The following is a 14,113-nucleotide window of genomic DNA, read 5'->3' on the forward strand; positions in this document are numbered from 1 at the left end:
TATAGAAAATTCATCTGCTTAAATTTCATTTCACGAAAACATAACGGGTTTTGAAGCTTTTAATAACGAATATCCAATTGTTAAATGCTATTTAATGACTATAAAAGTTGCCTAGCTGATTATTATTATTATTATTATTATTAAATAAATAAGCCCGGACAGACCCACAGACATACAGACAGACACGGTGATTGTAATACAACTCCAGGGTACAAAGTACCCTCGGAGAGGTAAAAACCATTTAATATGTTTTTGCTTAATTAATTAATAGACCTTCATTCAAAAAAATGCTATTTGCAAATTTGTTACTATCTAGTTTATACCAATTAAAGTGTTATTGCACAGTAGTTTTAAAATATCATGACTGATGACGCGTCTATATCTAAAAAATATTCAAGCTAGAAAGGTTTGTTGATTTAATAATAATAATATTTCGCAAAATAAAACTCTGCGGGCAACCACAGAGGCCTATACGTGGTGGTTAGATTCCATTAAAAATTAGATTAAAGATTTGAAAGCTCTACAAGAAAGGTTTAAATAGATAAAACCAAATTAAAAAAAAATTAAATTTAACATAAGAAATTAAGAATTTTGCGGAAGCCAAATGCCAAAAAAGAATTCCGATACGCAAGAACGAAATAGCGGAATTGAATTCTGAGTGACATTCTCCCTGATTCGAGCCCAGCACCGTAACCAGGATTTGATTTCGGAGGGAGCACACAATGGGAATCAAAAAAAGCCATACGTTTCGGGGGAGGTGGACTTGCCCCTTTGCCCACCCATCTGGCTATACCACTGCATGCTCCTCTCTATTTGAACTCTGTTTGAACCCAAAAACGAACCTTTTTCTATTTGACTAGGCAAAAACCTAACTTTCCCCCCTACCCCTCTAAGACCGAGGGGTAAGACAGTCTCATATAATCGGTACACCGAGTTCGTGCATTTAGCACTGTTAAAGGTACATATTTTCAAGAGTTCGCGAGTTCCATTTAGCACTGTCAAAGGTACGGCAGTGTACACCGAGTTCACAGAGTGTCTTACCCCTCGTCTAAGACGAAGCACTTAATTACATACGTTCCTGATTTCCATACGTGACAAGTCACAACGTAACTAAAACCAAAAAAAGAAATGCCATAGCACCCACTTAAAGGAAGAAACAACTGGACCATGATTATCCAAATTATAGTTCGACTATTCAAATTTGTTTAATGCTGGGAAAAGGGTGGGGCTACTACCACTCTGCTGAGCGCCTGACACGTAGTCACAGAGTGGATAAGAGATTGGTTATGTAAGGTTACATGGTAGTCGTTTTGGTACGGTTTTACCTCAATAGATCACCGTAAAACGAAATAGAGGCTACGCGGTACCGTATTTCGACTTACTCGAATTCGTTTTTTAGTGTTTGTCGAAAGAGTATTTCATATTACAGCAAACCGGAAGCTGTCAAACATGCATTGAAACCGGGTAAATCGATATGGTTTCCACATATTACAATTAAAGATTTTGTAAAATTGCGATGTTTAAATCGGGCGTCGAATTCGTGAGGCTACCGGCGAGCCGCGATCGGTGGAATTTCTCACGCAAAGAATTGCTATTGCGGTTCAAAGAGGGAACGCAGCATCAGTTCTTAACTCGTTCCCCCCTGGTGCTTCGCTCGCCGATTACCTGGCAACCTTGTGCTAATTTCTTTTATTTTATTTTGGTTCACCATAAACATTCTATGTAACTTTGTTTAAGTGCTTAAAGTGAATAAATCTATTACTAATAGTACGAAGCGCTCTTCAATCACACGTTTAAAGAAGAGGAAAAAATTCGCCACTTTGGAAAATGACGACCAAAGTTATAAACAAGGAAACAAAAATATATTTTTGTAATATGAATCGTGTACCCGTGTGTTTTCTCAGATTGTTTATTGTTAGTTTTTATTTTATTTACACACACACACACACACACACACACACACACACACACACACACACACACACACACACACACACACACACACACACACACACACACACACACACACACACACACACACACACACACACACACACACACACACACACACATGGACGACACCAGCCTATAATGACTCGTTTACTATAAATAGTACACGATTCATAAAAAGCTACATATTCAGATACTGCGTAATCCAATAAGTAACATAATACAATTCCTATTCTCCTAATGATAAATTACTTAATGATAGTCTGTCTCGGCAATGACCATATAGATAATTAATAATAATAATAATAATAATATTTATTTCGCAACACAAAGTTTGCAGGCAACCACAGAGGCAAAGCCTATACAGGGTGGTTACCAAAACAGTACAAACAATTAAAATAAATAATTTAAAAACAAATACACAATATAAATTATACCAGATATTAATTAAATTATAAATAAATAAATTAAGAATTTTGAATAAGCCAATCCGAAAAGAAGACCGAAAATGTTGAATTGAAAGAGAAGTGGCATTCTACCGGATGTCAGCTGGCAAAAGATTCCAAGTCCGTGCACTTCTGAAGAAGAATGAATTTTCTAAAGCCAAGCATCTAGTAAACTTTAGATTATACGTAGGGCAGGTCTTCCGGGTGCATAATGTCATTTTGTCATCTGTATTAAAGGTCGGTGACTTGACAATTTTCAAGAGTGTGACCATATCCGAAACACTTCTACGAACGGAGAGTGGCCAAAGGTGAAGATTTCGTAAGCGTTGGCTATAAGGAATATGACCAGGCAAATACGACCGAGGCTACTTAAGGTAGCAACTCGGGAAATTACGCTGTACGCGTTCCAGTGCTGCAATATCCTTATTGAGATAAGGATTCCAAACTGGAGACGCATAGTCCAGCACTGGCAAGCACACCGAACGAAAGAATGTGGTAGATGCAGGCGTAAAACCAGTGGTTCTACGAATAAGACCACAAAAGCGGCGAGCTCGATTGCCAGCGTAATTAATGTGGGAGGTCCACTTTAGATCTCTTGAAACGACGACACCGAGAATCTTCATAGAGTACACACGGTTAAGTGGAACGCCATTAATATTATATCATGAGACTTCCTCCTTGTAATTACCATGACGTTGCATTTTTTAATATTGAGGGAAATGTTGTTGGCCACACCCCAATTGAAAATACTAGTGATGTTATCTTGCAAGTTCAAAAGATCCGTGGAAGATCTAATTGCGAGAGATATATAGCTGTCATCCACATACTGATATAGATAACATTTTGAAGGCAACACAGATGGCAGATCAGACACAAAGACGTTGAAAAGTAATGGTCCCAAAATCGAGCCTTGAGGCACTCCAGAACGCGCTGGAAGGTACGTGCTGAATTCACCACGATAGGTCACTCGTTGAAAGCGATTGGATAAAAAATCCCGAAGCCAAAGCAATACCTCACCAGTGATCCCGATTCTTTGAAGTTTAAAAATAAGCCGCTTGTGGCAAACGGAGCCAAAGCTTTTGACCAGTCAAACGACACCACGTGAATGTCAGTTGGGTTACGCTCATCGAGAAAGGAAGACCACTCGTGGAAAGACTTCAGAAGCTGGTGCGTGCAAGAGCGACCCTTCGAAATCCATACTGCGAGGTAGGTATTAAGGAACTGTCTTCCAAGAACTTATTCAGCTTCTCGTAATCAATCGATTCCAGTAATTTTCCAACGACAGACGTGAGTGATATAGGTCGATAATTTGAAAGATCGTTGCGCTTGCCCGACCCTTTGAAGACCGGCATAACATTAGCAAGCTTCCAACCAGAAGGCAGAGAAGACATCGATAGTGATAACTTAAACATTTTCACCATCGGGTCAATTATGGCAGGAGACATCAATTTAAGAAGCCTAGGATGTAATACCATCCGGCCCACAGGCCGATCCATTCTTCAAACGTTTCAAGACGTTTTTTCTGGTGTCGAAACGGATGGTAGAGTTAAGGTAGTGTCTGACATGCTAAAGCTTCGGTAGAAGAATTCACCAAAGGCCTTAGCTATGGCCAAAGGGCATGATATTTGCCCATTCTTTACTTTAAACGAAGACGGTGGAGGGAGTTGGGACTTTGAGCGGACGAAACTCCAAAACCGCGTAGGATAAGTAGCAATGGTATCATGCAAATTTGACACAAATATATCATGTGCACCTCTAGTATTAGTTCTCAAAGTGTTGTTAAAATCCCGATACTTCTTCCAATAAAAATCTCTTCCCAACCATTTGGCCTTCCTAAAAAGAGAATTCTTCACGTGGCTCGCGTGAACAAGACCAGCCGTAATCCAGGGCGGACGCTTCTTTCCATGAATGGTTATACTCGGAACATTGTCCCTAACTCATGCCCAAAAGAGATCAAGCCAAAGTTCCCAAGTCACATCAATATCACTTGAAGAAAAAACAATGTCCCAAGGAGCGTAGTACAAAGTGCCTGCAAGATCATTTTTAGACCGATCTTTGTAATTGAGAATAGTTCGATGAATTCTCTGAACAAAATACCGAAGGTAAGTTCAGGCTTCCAGCAATCGCAAAGTGATCACAACCTGGTAGGCTGTCTCTAGTGTGAATCTCAGTGAGGAAACGTTCGTCATTTATGAAAACCAAGTCAAGGAAGTTATTTCCGCGTGTGGGATTTGTTATACCGTCTGTTGAAGTCCAAGGTCAAACACAGTATCGCAAAAAATTTGCTCCTGGGCTGTACAAAGGGACGGATTCGACCAGTCAACATGTAGGTTAAAATCTCCCATTAAGATGAAAACATCGTGCGGTGGAAGAGTCTCGTGTAAGAAACCAAGAAGGTCACTTACATCCTAAGGACTGACAAATCTCCGCGAGTTAAATCGGAACATATTTTAAACTTTATTTTTGTTTCTGAAGGTAGTTTTGTTCGAATTTGAGACCCAAACCTTCCCAAACGTGCTTTGGCTCGTATATACAGCCGTAAAAATAATCTTTAGACGAATTTCCGGTTAGGAATCCTCCCACGACAGACCATCATTAATATCATTAACCGACGTCTTTCAGTTTCATAATAATGGTTATTATGTTAGTTATGATATTATATATTAAATAGTATATTTTATTTTTAATAATAAAAATATTTTGGTACGCCCTTAAAGCAAAGAGTGTTTATGTAGTATCAGGGGATTTTAGCGTATTTTACAATTGTTCTCTTTCTGTAAAATGAATAGCATCGCTCTTCGATTAGGAAAGCCCCAAAATTTGTCATAATTGAGAAAAAAGGCTCCGTTGAAAATTCGTAGTTTTTAGGTTTGGCCCGAGGGGCAGTTCACTCCCATGATTAAATCTGCACTCTTGGTTGATTAAATCTGATTAAATTTGATGTCTGTAGCTTTGGCTGTATTGAATTTAATCCGATTAAATTTAATGTCTGTAGCTTTGGCTGTATTAAATTAAATCCAATTAAATTTTTAACCTTGATTACTTCTGCACTCTAAGAAGGAGTGAACTGCCCTTCGGTTTGGCCCCGTTGGGCGCATTTCATTTCGCCGTCTAGCTTACCTGGAAAAAGTTCCGATTCCTCGTCTGCTTTTATTTTTTGTTGACGTGCTTCGGTAAAGCTAAATTGTATCCAAAAAATTCCAAATTCGATTTCAAAGAACAAAATGAGCAGAAATGTTTAAAAAAATTAAGACTCGATGCAATGAAGTGAATAAACGACTACAGGCCAGCTCTTATTTTCAAGGAGTCGGATTCTACCTAACCATAATCTCAGAATGTTATAGAATTTTAGGAACGTGTGAAAAGTATGGGAGACGTCACACTGATACTACTCTATTTCCCATTTTCTGTATTTCTGCTTGAAATACTTTAACACAGTAATAAATAATCTAAACTACTAACGCCCCCTTTCAAGTGAAAATGGACTGCAATTTCTTGAAAACAATATAATAACTTACGAAAGTTAGTTCCGCCATTTAGATCCCCAGATTTAATTTTCATAAACCATGGTACGGATACTAACAAGGAGAGTACCCGAGGTGTTTTTTCTGATTTTGTTCAAAGTCGGGCTTAATGTAGACCAATATGAAAATTGAAATTTACCAAAATGAAACGGTCAATTGGTTTTGCCATGGCAACCGAAAATGTTTTTGACCACTTAATGCTACAAGAAATGATGAAGATATGTTTAAAAACAGGTACAATCGAACACATTTTTACTTAGTTGACATTTGCATCAGGCAATACAACTAAATAGAATGAATGAATAATAATAATAATAAATAATATATCTGAAATTTCTATGGCATTTTTTGGGGCAGTAAAAAATTCAAGTAGAAACGTTTAAAACGAAGATGGCGCGACTAAAGAATATCAATATGACGTCTTGCAACGTCACATATGCTTTTGGTAGTAAACATTAATCGAATACAATGATGTTTAAAAATAAATTATAAATAAATTAAAAAAAGAAAAAAACATTTTCAGAACCTGTTTGAGGATTAAATGTCAATTATCTAATGTAAATTCCGTCATCACTCTTTATCTATTCATTCCAAGGCGCTGCTGTTGGTCTCATTCGATTCAGCACTTACAAGGAGAGTACCCGAGGTGTTTATTGCCGATTTAGTTCAAAATCGGCCGTAATGTAGACCTATATGAGATATGAAATTTCCCAAAAGGAGACGTTGATAAGATTTTTTCCTTATTTTACCCAAAAATATTTACAACTTTAACCCAAAAATGTTAAAATTTACCCAAAAATGTTCCAATTTACCTAAACGTGGTCGAAATTACCTATTTCGTGATTTTAATTTTTTTTTTAATTTTCGTAGGTAAAACCGAAAACATTCCATGCTTTTTAAAATTGAGATTTTTTGTTTAAAGTGGTCAAAACATTTTCAGCTTCCATGGCAAATCGAAAGGGAAGTGCAACGTCTCCTTTTGGGAAATTTCATATCTCAGATAGGTCTACATTATATCAAAGATAATTTAAACTCGTTGTTAAGAAACTGTTTAAAACTATGTGGAATGTTAAAATTAAGAATTAAAAGTTTCAAAACTAAATGTCAAAAAGATAAAAATTAAAGGTTTTCTTAAAAAGTATTTTGTATTTTTAAACTTGTCTTTCTGTCGTTAATGATGTATTCGTACACGTTTTCAAGTTCGACAAGCCCTTGTAATGGCTGCCAGATGAGACCCGGGACCCCCGCATTGTTCGCGGATGCTCCTTTTCTAGAAGGCCCAAGACACGTGTTAAGTGTCATCTCTTGGGGGGAGCGGAAAGCAGACGAGCGGGGTTTAAACGGTATCTTTGGCTTTTCGGACGCCAAAGCGTTCACCTTGTAAAAAATAAAAGTCCTCAAAAATAAAGCTATTTTTCTCGGTTTTAAATATACTTTGTTTCACTAGTTATTTCACCAATTCGATCAAACGATAGTTTAGTGGATTGTTTCAGTCCGATTGCTAAAATCAAACGCTCTCCTAAAATTAAAATTGTTACGAGAAGAAATAAACCGAAATTCTTCACTCGTACCCTAGATTCGAATACTAAGAGCTTTCCCATTGACGGTTTTGTTACGAAGCGTTTACCCTTTTCCGGCACGTGACTTCAGAAAAATCGGGCTCCATCGGTTGCGGTAAGGCGCAAACCATGGAGCGAATTTTTTCTGAGTTCCAGCGGGAAGTGGGTAAACGCTATCGTTAACGCGCGAGAGAGTGATTTCGAATCTAGGGTACGAGTTTAAATTATCTTTGATTATATACGCCCGACTTTGAACAAAATCGGCAATTAACACATCGGGGACCCTCCTTGTAAGTGCCCAGTTTGTACCCTTATTAGAGCCTCTTATATTGGGATAATTACTTAGGTGGGGAATTAACTAGTGGCGACATGGAACCTAATCATCGCCGATTAAGTTCTATTTCGTCGCTAGTTCAATTCGCCACGTAATTATTCTAATTGTACTGCTCTAGCTTGTACCAAAATATTTTTATTGTTAAAAACTTGTTATTAAAATAAGCTGATTACCACTCAACTGAAAAAATATATGATTTAATATAATATCATAATTAACATAATAATCATAAGTATCACTGAACGACGTCGGTTAATGATATTAATGATGATCTGTCGCGGGGTGATTGCGTAATCGGTGGATTAGAAACTGCAAATTCGTCGAAAAAATGACACCTACGTATTATGTACCAGCCAAAGCACTTCCTTCAAACACCAGGGTAATGTTTAAAATTTGTCCCGATTTAATTTGCAAAAATCTGTTCGTCCATAGGATGAATGGTAATTGCCGAGACAAACTATCATTAACTAACGTAGCATTGGGAGAATAGGACGTGTCATACTTATAGTTATTATGTATTAATATAAAATTGCAATTATAATTATAAACTAAAATTATGTTACGTTTTTTTAAGGCTAATATAATTCTCAATAATAATATGGTAGATAACTATACTATACGTTCTAAAGTATTACTCATTATGTTAAAATGTAGCTTTTTTCGCTCGACTTTTTCATAATTTAGGTTGCCATTAACCAAAATGGCGATTTTTTTCTTTTCTTTAAACGTGTGATAGACAATAATTCGTAGAAGAGCACTTCATACTATTTAAACAGTGAAATTTTAACAAATTATTTAATTATAGTATGTGGAATTTTGGATTTCAAGAAATTTATCGATTGACCCTGTTTCAATGCATGTTTCCCACCTTCCGGTTTGCCTGTACTATAAAGGTACGATTGTCAGGAGCCACGGCAGTCTGCCCGCGCGATTTTAAAAAGTCGTAGTTTTTAGGGTCTTGATATTGGTGTTTTTTATTTAAAATTATTTATCTACCGCAATTTATATTGTCTTAAGTAACATATTCTACTTACAAAACGTTGACATTTTTTGTAAGAATTTTTTTTTTGAAAGCTGTTTTATTCAGTAACCGCGGAAGTACTCCATGACTAGCTCCTCCTAGGCTCCTACGACTAAAGCATAAATAACCCTACATTACCATGCAAAATGGGGGTGCATTTGGCCCTACCTGCCCCCCAATTCCGCGGCTCCTGCTTTTATTTAATTGTGTACTGTAGCTGACATGGATATTGAAAGCTTAATATGCGTTTTTATATTAAAAATTCATTCTTCTGTCCCCTTCTGACAGAGGACGTAAAACACAATGACATCTACATTATAGAATTTGTATTGTAACAATAAAATATGCTACCAAACAATTTTCTTATACTGTAATAAAACATCATATTTAATTACGACCAAAAATTAAAATAAAGGGAAAACTTCAGTCAAGATTATTTAATTTCAATAATCTTGCTTTAGCCACAAGCGGGCGTGACACGTAGGAGGTTTAACTCTGCATAGTGTAACTAAATACATTTTGGAGAAATGGGACTTCGGTGATATGAGCTTTCGGAGTAAAAGCAAGAATATGTCAATTCGGTGAAAAGGGAATTCGGTGATATGGGAATTCGGTGATATGGGAATTCGGAGAAAGGGGAATTCGGTGATATGGGAATTCGGAGAAATGGGAATTCGGAGAAACGAGAATTCGGAGATGTGAGGTCACTAAATACATTTCGGAGAAATGGGACTTCGGAGATATGAACTTTCGGAGTAAAAGCAATTCGGAATTATATAAATTCGGAGAAAAGAGAATTCGGTGATATGGGAATTCGGAGAAAGGATAATTCGGCGTTGTGAGGTCGACCCAGAGCCGAACTTACCCGGATAATTGAAATTGCTTGTCAAGAAGTAACACTCGTATAATAATAGAGCGCGCATTTGATGATATGATTGTCCGAGCTCAAGCTTGCGTTGCAGCCTTGGGTACAATTTTACTTAATGGTATCCGCTAAACTACTGAGGTTATTCTAGTTATTTAGGTAATAAAAGTGTTATTTAGGTACCAAAAGAATAAGCCACCGCTTTTGAGAATATTTTAGAAATTTGTTCCATTTATTTGGTTTTCTAACGCGACGAAAACCGCTGGGTCGAATTTTGGCAATATTTTGAAAGATTTGTGTAGATGCACCAACGACGAACGGAATAAAATGTTTTAATATCTGGTTGATGATACTTGATTAAACGTTTCCGTCGATTCCCATGATATGCGAATGCCTTTCCCGGATCAAACAAGTTTAATTTGGCTTGCTCAATTTTTCAAGTCGCATTTTTCAGTGAAAAAAGGTCTTTTTCCATCGAATTAAAGGAATTCGTAGGTTTCACATGATACTCTACAAATTCTAAATTGACCAAATTGATCTGGCAATCAATGTAGAAATTAACCACTAAAATTTCCAGTAGTGTTGTTAATCGGAAAAGTACAAAATTGAAACATAAATTACTTTTTAAAAGTTTTTAATTTTTTTAACTTAACGGTATAAAATGTCTAATAACAGTAAACATACTAGAAAACATTAATAGTGTTACATGGTTAATCAGTTTAAAGCTAGTCTAGGTGTTTAGTTTTACTTTTAGATTCGAAACAATGGGGTGAAAATGCCGCTTTATTTAAATTTGCAAACAATATTAGACTAATCATGGAATGAAAAGTTTTTTGAAATTTTTTCGGAAAAATACGGAATATTTTCCGGAAAAAAGGCTTCGGTCATTTTCCAACTTACAACACTAATTTCAACCTTAAATAGTTTTCGTAAAAAATTACTTGCCCGAACAAATAATATATAAATTTTACATGTTATCAGAAATACATGAACCGAAATTATCAGCGACCTATCCCGCTTATACTAAAGGCGTTTTCCCCGTCTCCCCCTCTCATTACTCGGTTGTAGTCCCCCCCTCCGCGGAATGCAATCCTCTACGGGTCCGTGGTACAGATTTGAATACTCACCCTGGTGGCCGCCGTGAGAAACTTTAAAAAAACACGGATTAAAAAAATACTTAAAAAGTACCTTTTTCAGTCAGTGTAAAGAATTACAGCTACCATTATATCAGATATCAATTTAGTTAAAAAAAAACCTGCTTTCTTGACGCAACAAACGGGCGGTTAAGGTTTTTTAAATATCCTATCAATTTATCACGTATTCTTAAGTTTTCTTCCATTATTTAAAAAGTTAAACTACTTTCCGACTGCATACTAAATGATACTACAACTTCACAATCTATCAACTAGTAAGCCTAGGTTCGCAGACTATAATACGTTCGATAATTTGACCTTCGTTCAACTGGAACTATTTCATTTTTCACTCACTAGATGGCATAATACTCTACCCGGCATGCACTCAAAAATATACCTTGGCCGCGGGTGGGTTGAAATATTTGAATGCTTCCTTGTCACCCTCCCCTAGCGCTGTGGGAAAACGCCTCAGAATAAAAAAGCAGTCGCTGATAATTTCGGTTCATGTATTTCTGATGTTATATAATTTATCAATTTCCATCTCCAAAGGTCCATGACCCTCACGAAAAACAGTTATGACGTGAGCCTGGCGTTCCAAGTACTGCCGTCAAATATATCACTATTTGAAAGTCTGGTTGGAGAAACCATTATTTACCAGACAACAGTTTTTAGAATCCAGAGATACTTGATAACTTATAAAGAGTGATCAAATACGTGAATAGGTAAAATAGTCCATTATGAACTATTCTACCTTTTCACGTATTTTATCACTCTTTGCAATGCAGTCCATAGCCGTGGTTCTTATTTTTATAATTTATAATTCAGCAAAGAGATGGCACCACGTTTGCGGTTGCCTCGCTAGTCGCCAAGACAACGCATGGACTAAGAATTTAAGAACTTAATTTAGATTCTTGGTCCATGGACAAGGTGAGACTGCGGGTAATTATCCAACTTGTAGAATGTGGGCAGTCTCATTGGCTCTCAGCCAAAAAGGAACTACATCATATCGAACGAAACTCGAAACCGTAGTTTATTAAAAGAAATCGACCGAAGTTAGAATACTCATTTCACCATTAGACACGAAAACCTTCCCGGAATTTTGCGCAGGAAAGAAAATGGTTTATAATTCTTTAAAAAATACAAGAAAAATCACCAATTTTTTTAATTATCATTAACAAAGACCAAAGACGTGTGATATTAATATTTCCACTAATTTTTCTTCAATCGAAAAGAAACTTATTGATATTTTAAATAATTAAATTTAACTCTAAGCCTTGGTAATCAAAATTATATCGCCCAAGGTTGACCCAGTGGTCAGACTACTTAATGCAGTTAGATATATTCATGAATAAATGAATATTCATGCCTAGGGTAACATATATTTATATTATTATTAATCGAATTTTAATATTCACCACACGGCTCCTTATATTCCTAATCGCTTTATTAACTTCGACAGAAACCTATAATTTAATTTTGGTAGGAACCATGGAGATAATATAAGGAGTCGTGTTGTAGAAGAATGTTAACGTGCCACTGCAGACAGGGGGATAACAAAAAAGGGGTATGAACAAGGTTTTTTTTTCACTAGTAAAGCAGCGTGATGACGACTAAGAGAGAACGCCACTAGAATTTTCTTTGGCTTCACTTACGATAATAGATCAAGTGTCGACCTTTCTTTTGTCAGTTCCAAATTGTTTCAAATTTTTTAAAGCACGACTCCTTTCTTTTGCTCCGTGGCATAAAAACATTTATTTACGTCACGCAGTAGCCCACTCACGAATTCAATCAATTTGATAAACGCAGAAATACATGAACCGAAATTATCAGCGAACAAATTTTTCTCGGGCGGCAATTTCCCCGTGTGACAGGGGAGGGTTAAATAGGGAGGCCTTGTTAATTTTCCGCCTCCCGCGACTACAGAGAAAATTTCGAATGCACCACGGGTAACTAGACCGCCATCTAGTGAGGCTAAGATAAATTATTTCATCGAAGAAAATCGTGAGCAACTCAGCAACGTGGTCTGCAAACCTAGGCTTAGCCGTGTTTTGTTTTTGATAGAGGTCAGTGGAACCTTGGATTAATAATATGCATATTATTAATCCAAGGTGGAACTGTGGAATGCGGTAGCTGCAGCTAAAAGTAAATAAATTTAAACCTTTTTAACTATTCTTACCAGACCATTTATGTATGAAAGAACAGAGAAATACTTAAGTTTTATTAGAATTAGAAAATATACAAATTACTTAATGGAGCTACTTAAGATATATGAAACCCAGATAAAAATATTTAGGCCTGCAGTAGTAAAGAATATGGGAAGACCAAAGAAACAGAAGGCTACGGAAGAAGAAGAAACTGAAATAAACCACGAGAAAAGAGCTAAATAAAAATGATGATTTCGTTTACGAGTAAGGCTACATTTACGTTGCTATTCAGTTTTATATTTCAAATAAAACAAGTACAATTATTTTAACAAAATAATACAAATATTTATTGTTTATAATTCTTAACGTAGTCAAGTTAGTCTAGTTTTTAGTAGTCGTTAACTGGGCTTCATTAATTAATAACAACTGATTACGATGATATTTGTTTGAACTATTCTTTCCTTGGACGTTGCTTCTTCCATTGACACTTCTAATTTTTCCCCAGCAGCATATTTCATTTATTTGTTTTTCGAGAAAGTTTCGCTCGGCCGTCGCCAGGTAGCGTATTCAAACCTTCGCCGCGGAGGTGGGGAGGTTCGCTTTTCGAGGAGGGGAAGATGACACGCGGCCACTAAGGTGGGGGAAAACGGGGAACTTGCCTCCCGTGTTAGAGGAATAGGACGCTGATAATTTCGGTTCATGTATTTCTGATAAACGTTTATGATATTATTGAATCTAAACAAGATATAAACAATGTTGGAAAAACCCAATTCACCAAACTGGTTGCTGACAAACTCGGAAAAGAAATCAATAGAGAAAATTGGAAACTTACGTTAGGTTCATGGGCCCCAGAAATTTCCAGATGACCGTCACAATGTTTAAGTTCAGACCAACTACCAGTCTACCATTCAATTTCGAAAAATAGCTTACAGGGAAACAAACATCTAGAGTGAAACCCTGAGGTTCGATTTTACTGCTTTTATTCATGGCGCCATTTAAAACTTTTAGGTGGTAATAAATAAAAGTTATAAAACAACTTATTTCTATTTACTGCGATGTTTTACGTAAAAACTATATACAGGGTGTAAGCAAACAACGATCCAGTGCTAATAGCTCAATGTGTTTCAGCTAGAAATT

General features: G+C 36.5%; 1 protein-coding gene across 2 annotated transcripts in view; it reads left to right on the plus strand.

Moving 5' to 3' along the window:
- Window positions 1–14,113, plus strand: part of LOC149940633 (lachesin-like) — a 305,656-nt gene that overhangs the window by 136,476 nt on the left and 155,067 nt on the right. The window lies entirely within an intron of this gene.

Source organism: Leiobunum rupestre, chromosome 6 (genome assembly GCF_980474605.1).
Source record: "Leiobunum rupestre chromosome 6, qqLeiRupe1.1.hap1, whole genome shotgun sequence".
NCBI classification, from domain to species: domain Eukaryota; kingdom Metazoa; phylum Arthropoda; class Arachnida; order Opiliones; family Sclerosomatidae; genus Leiobunum; species Leiobunum rupestre.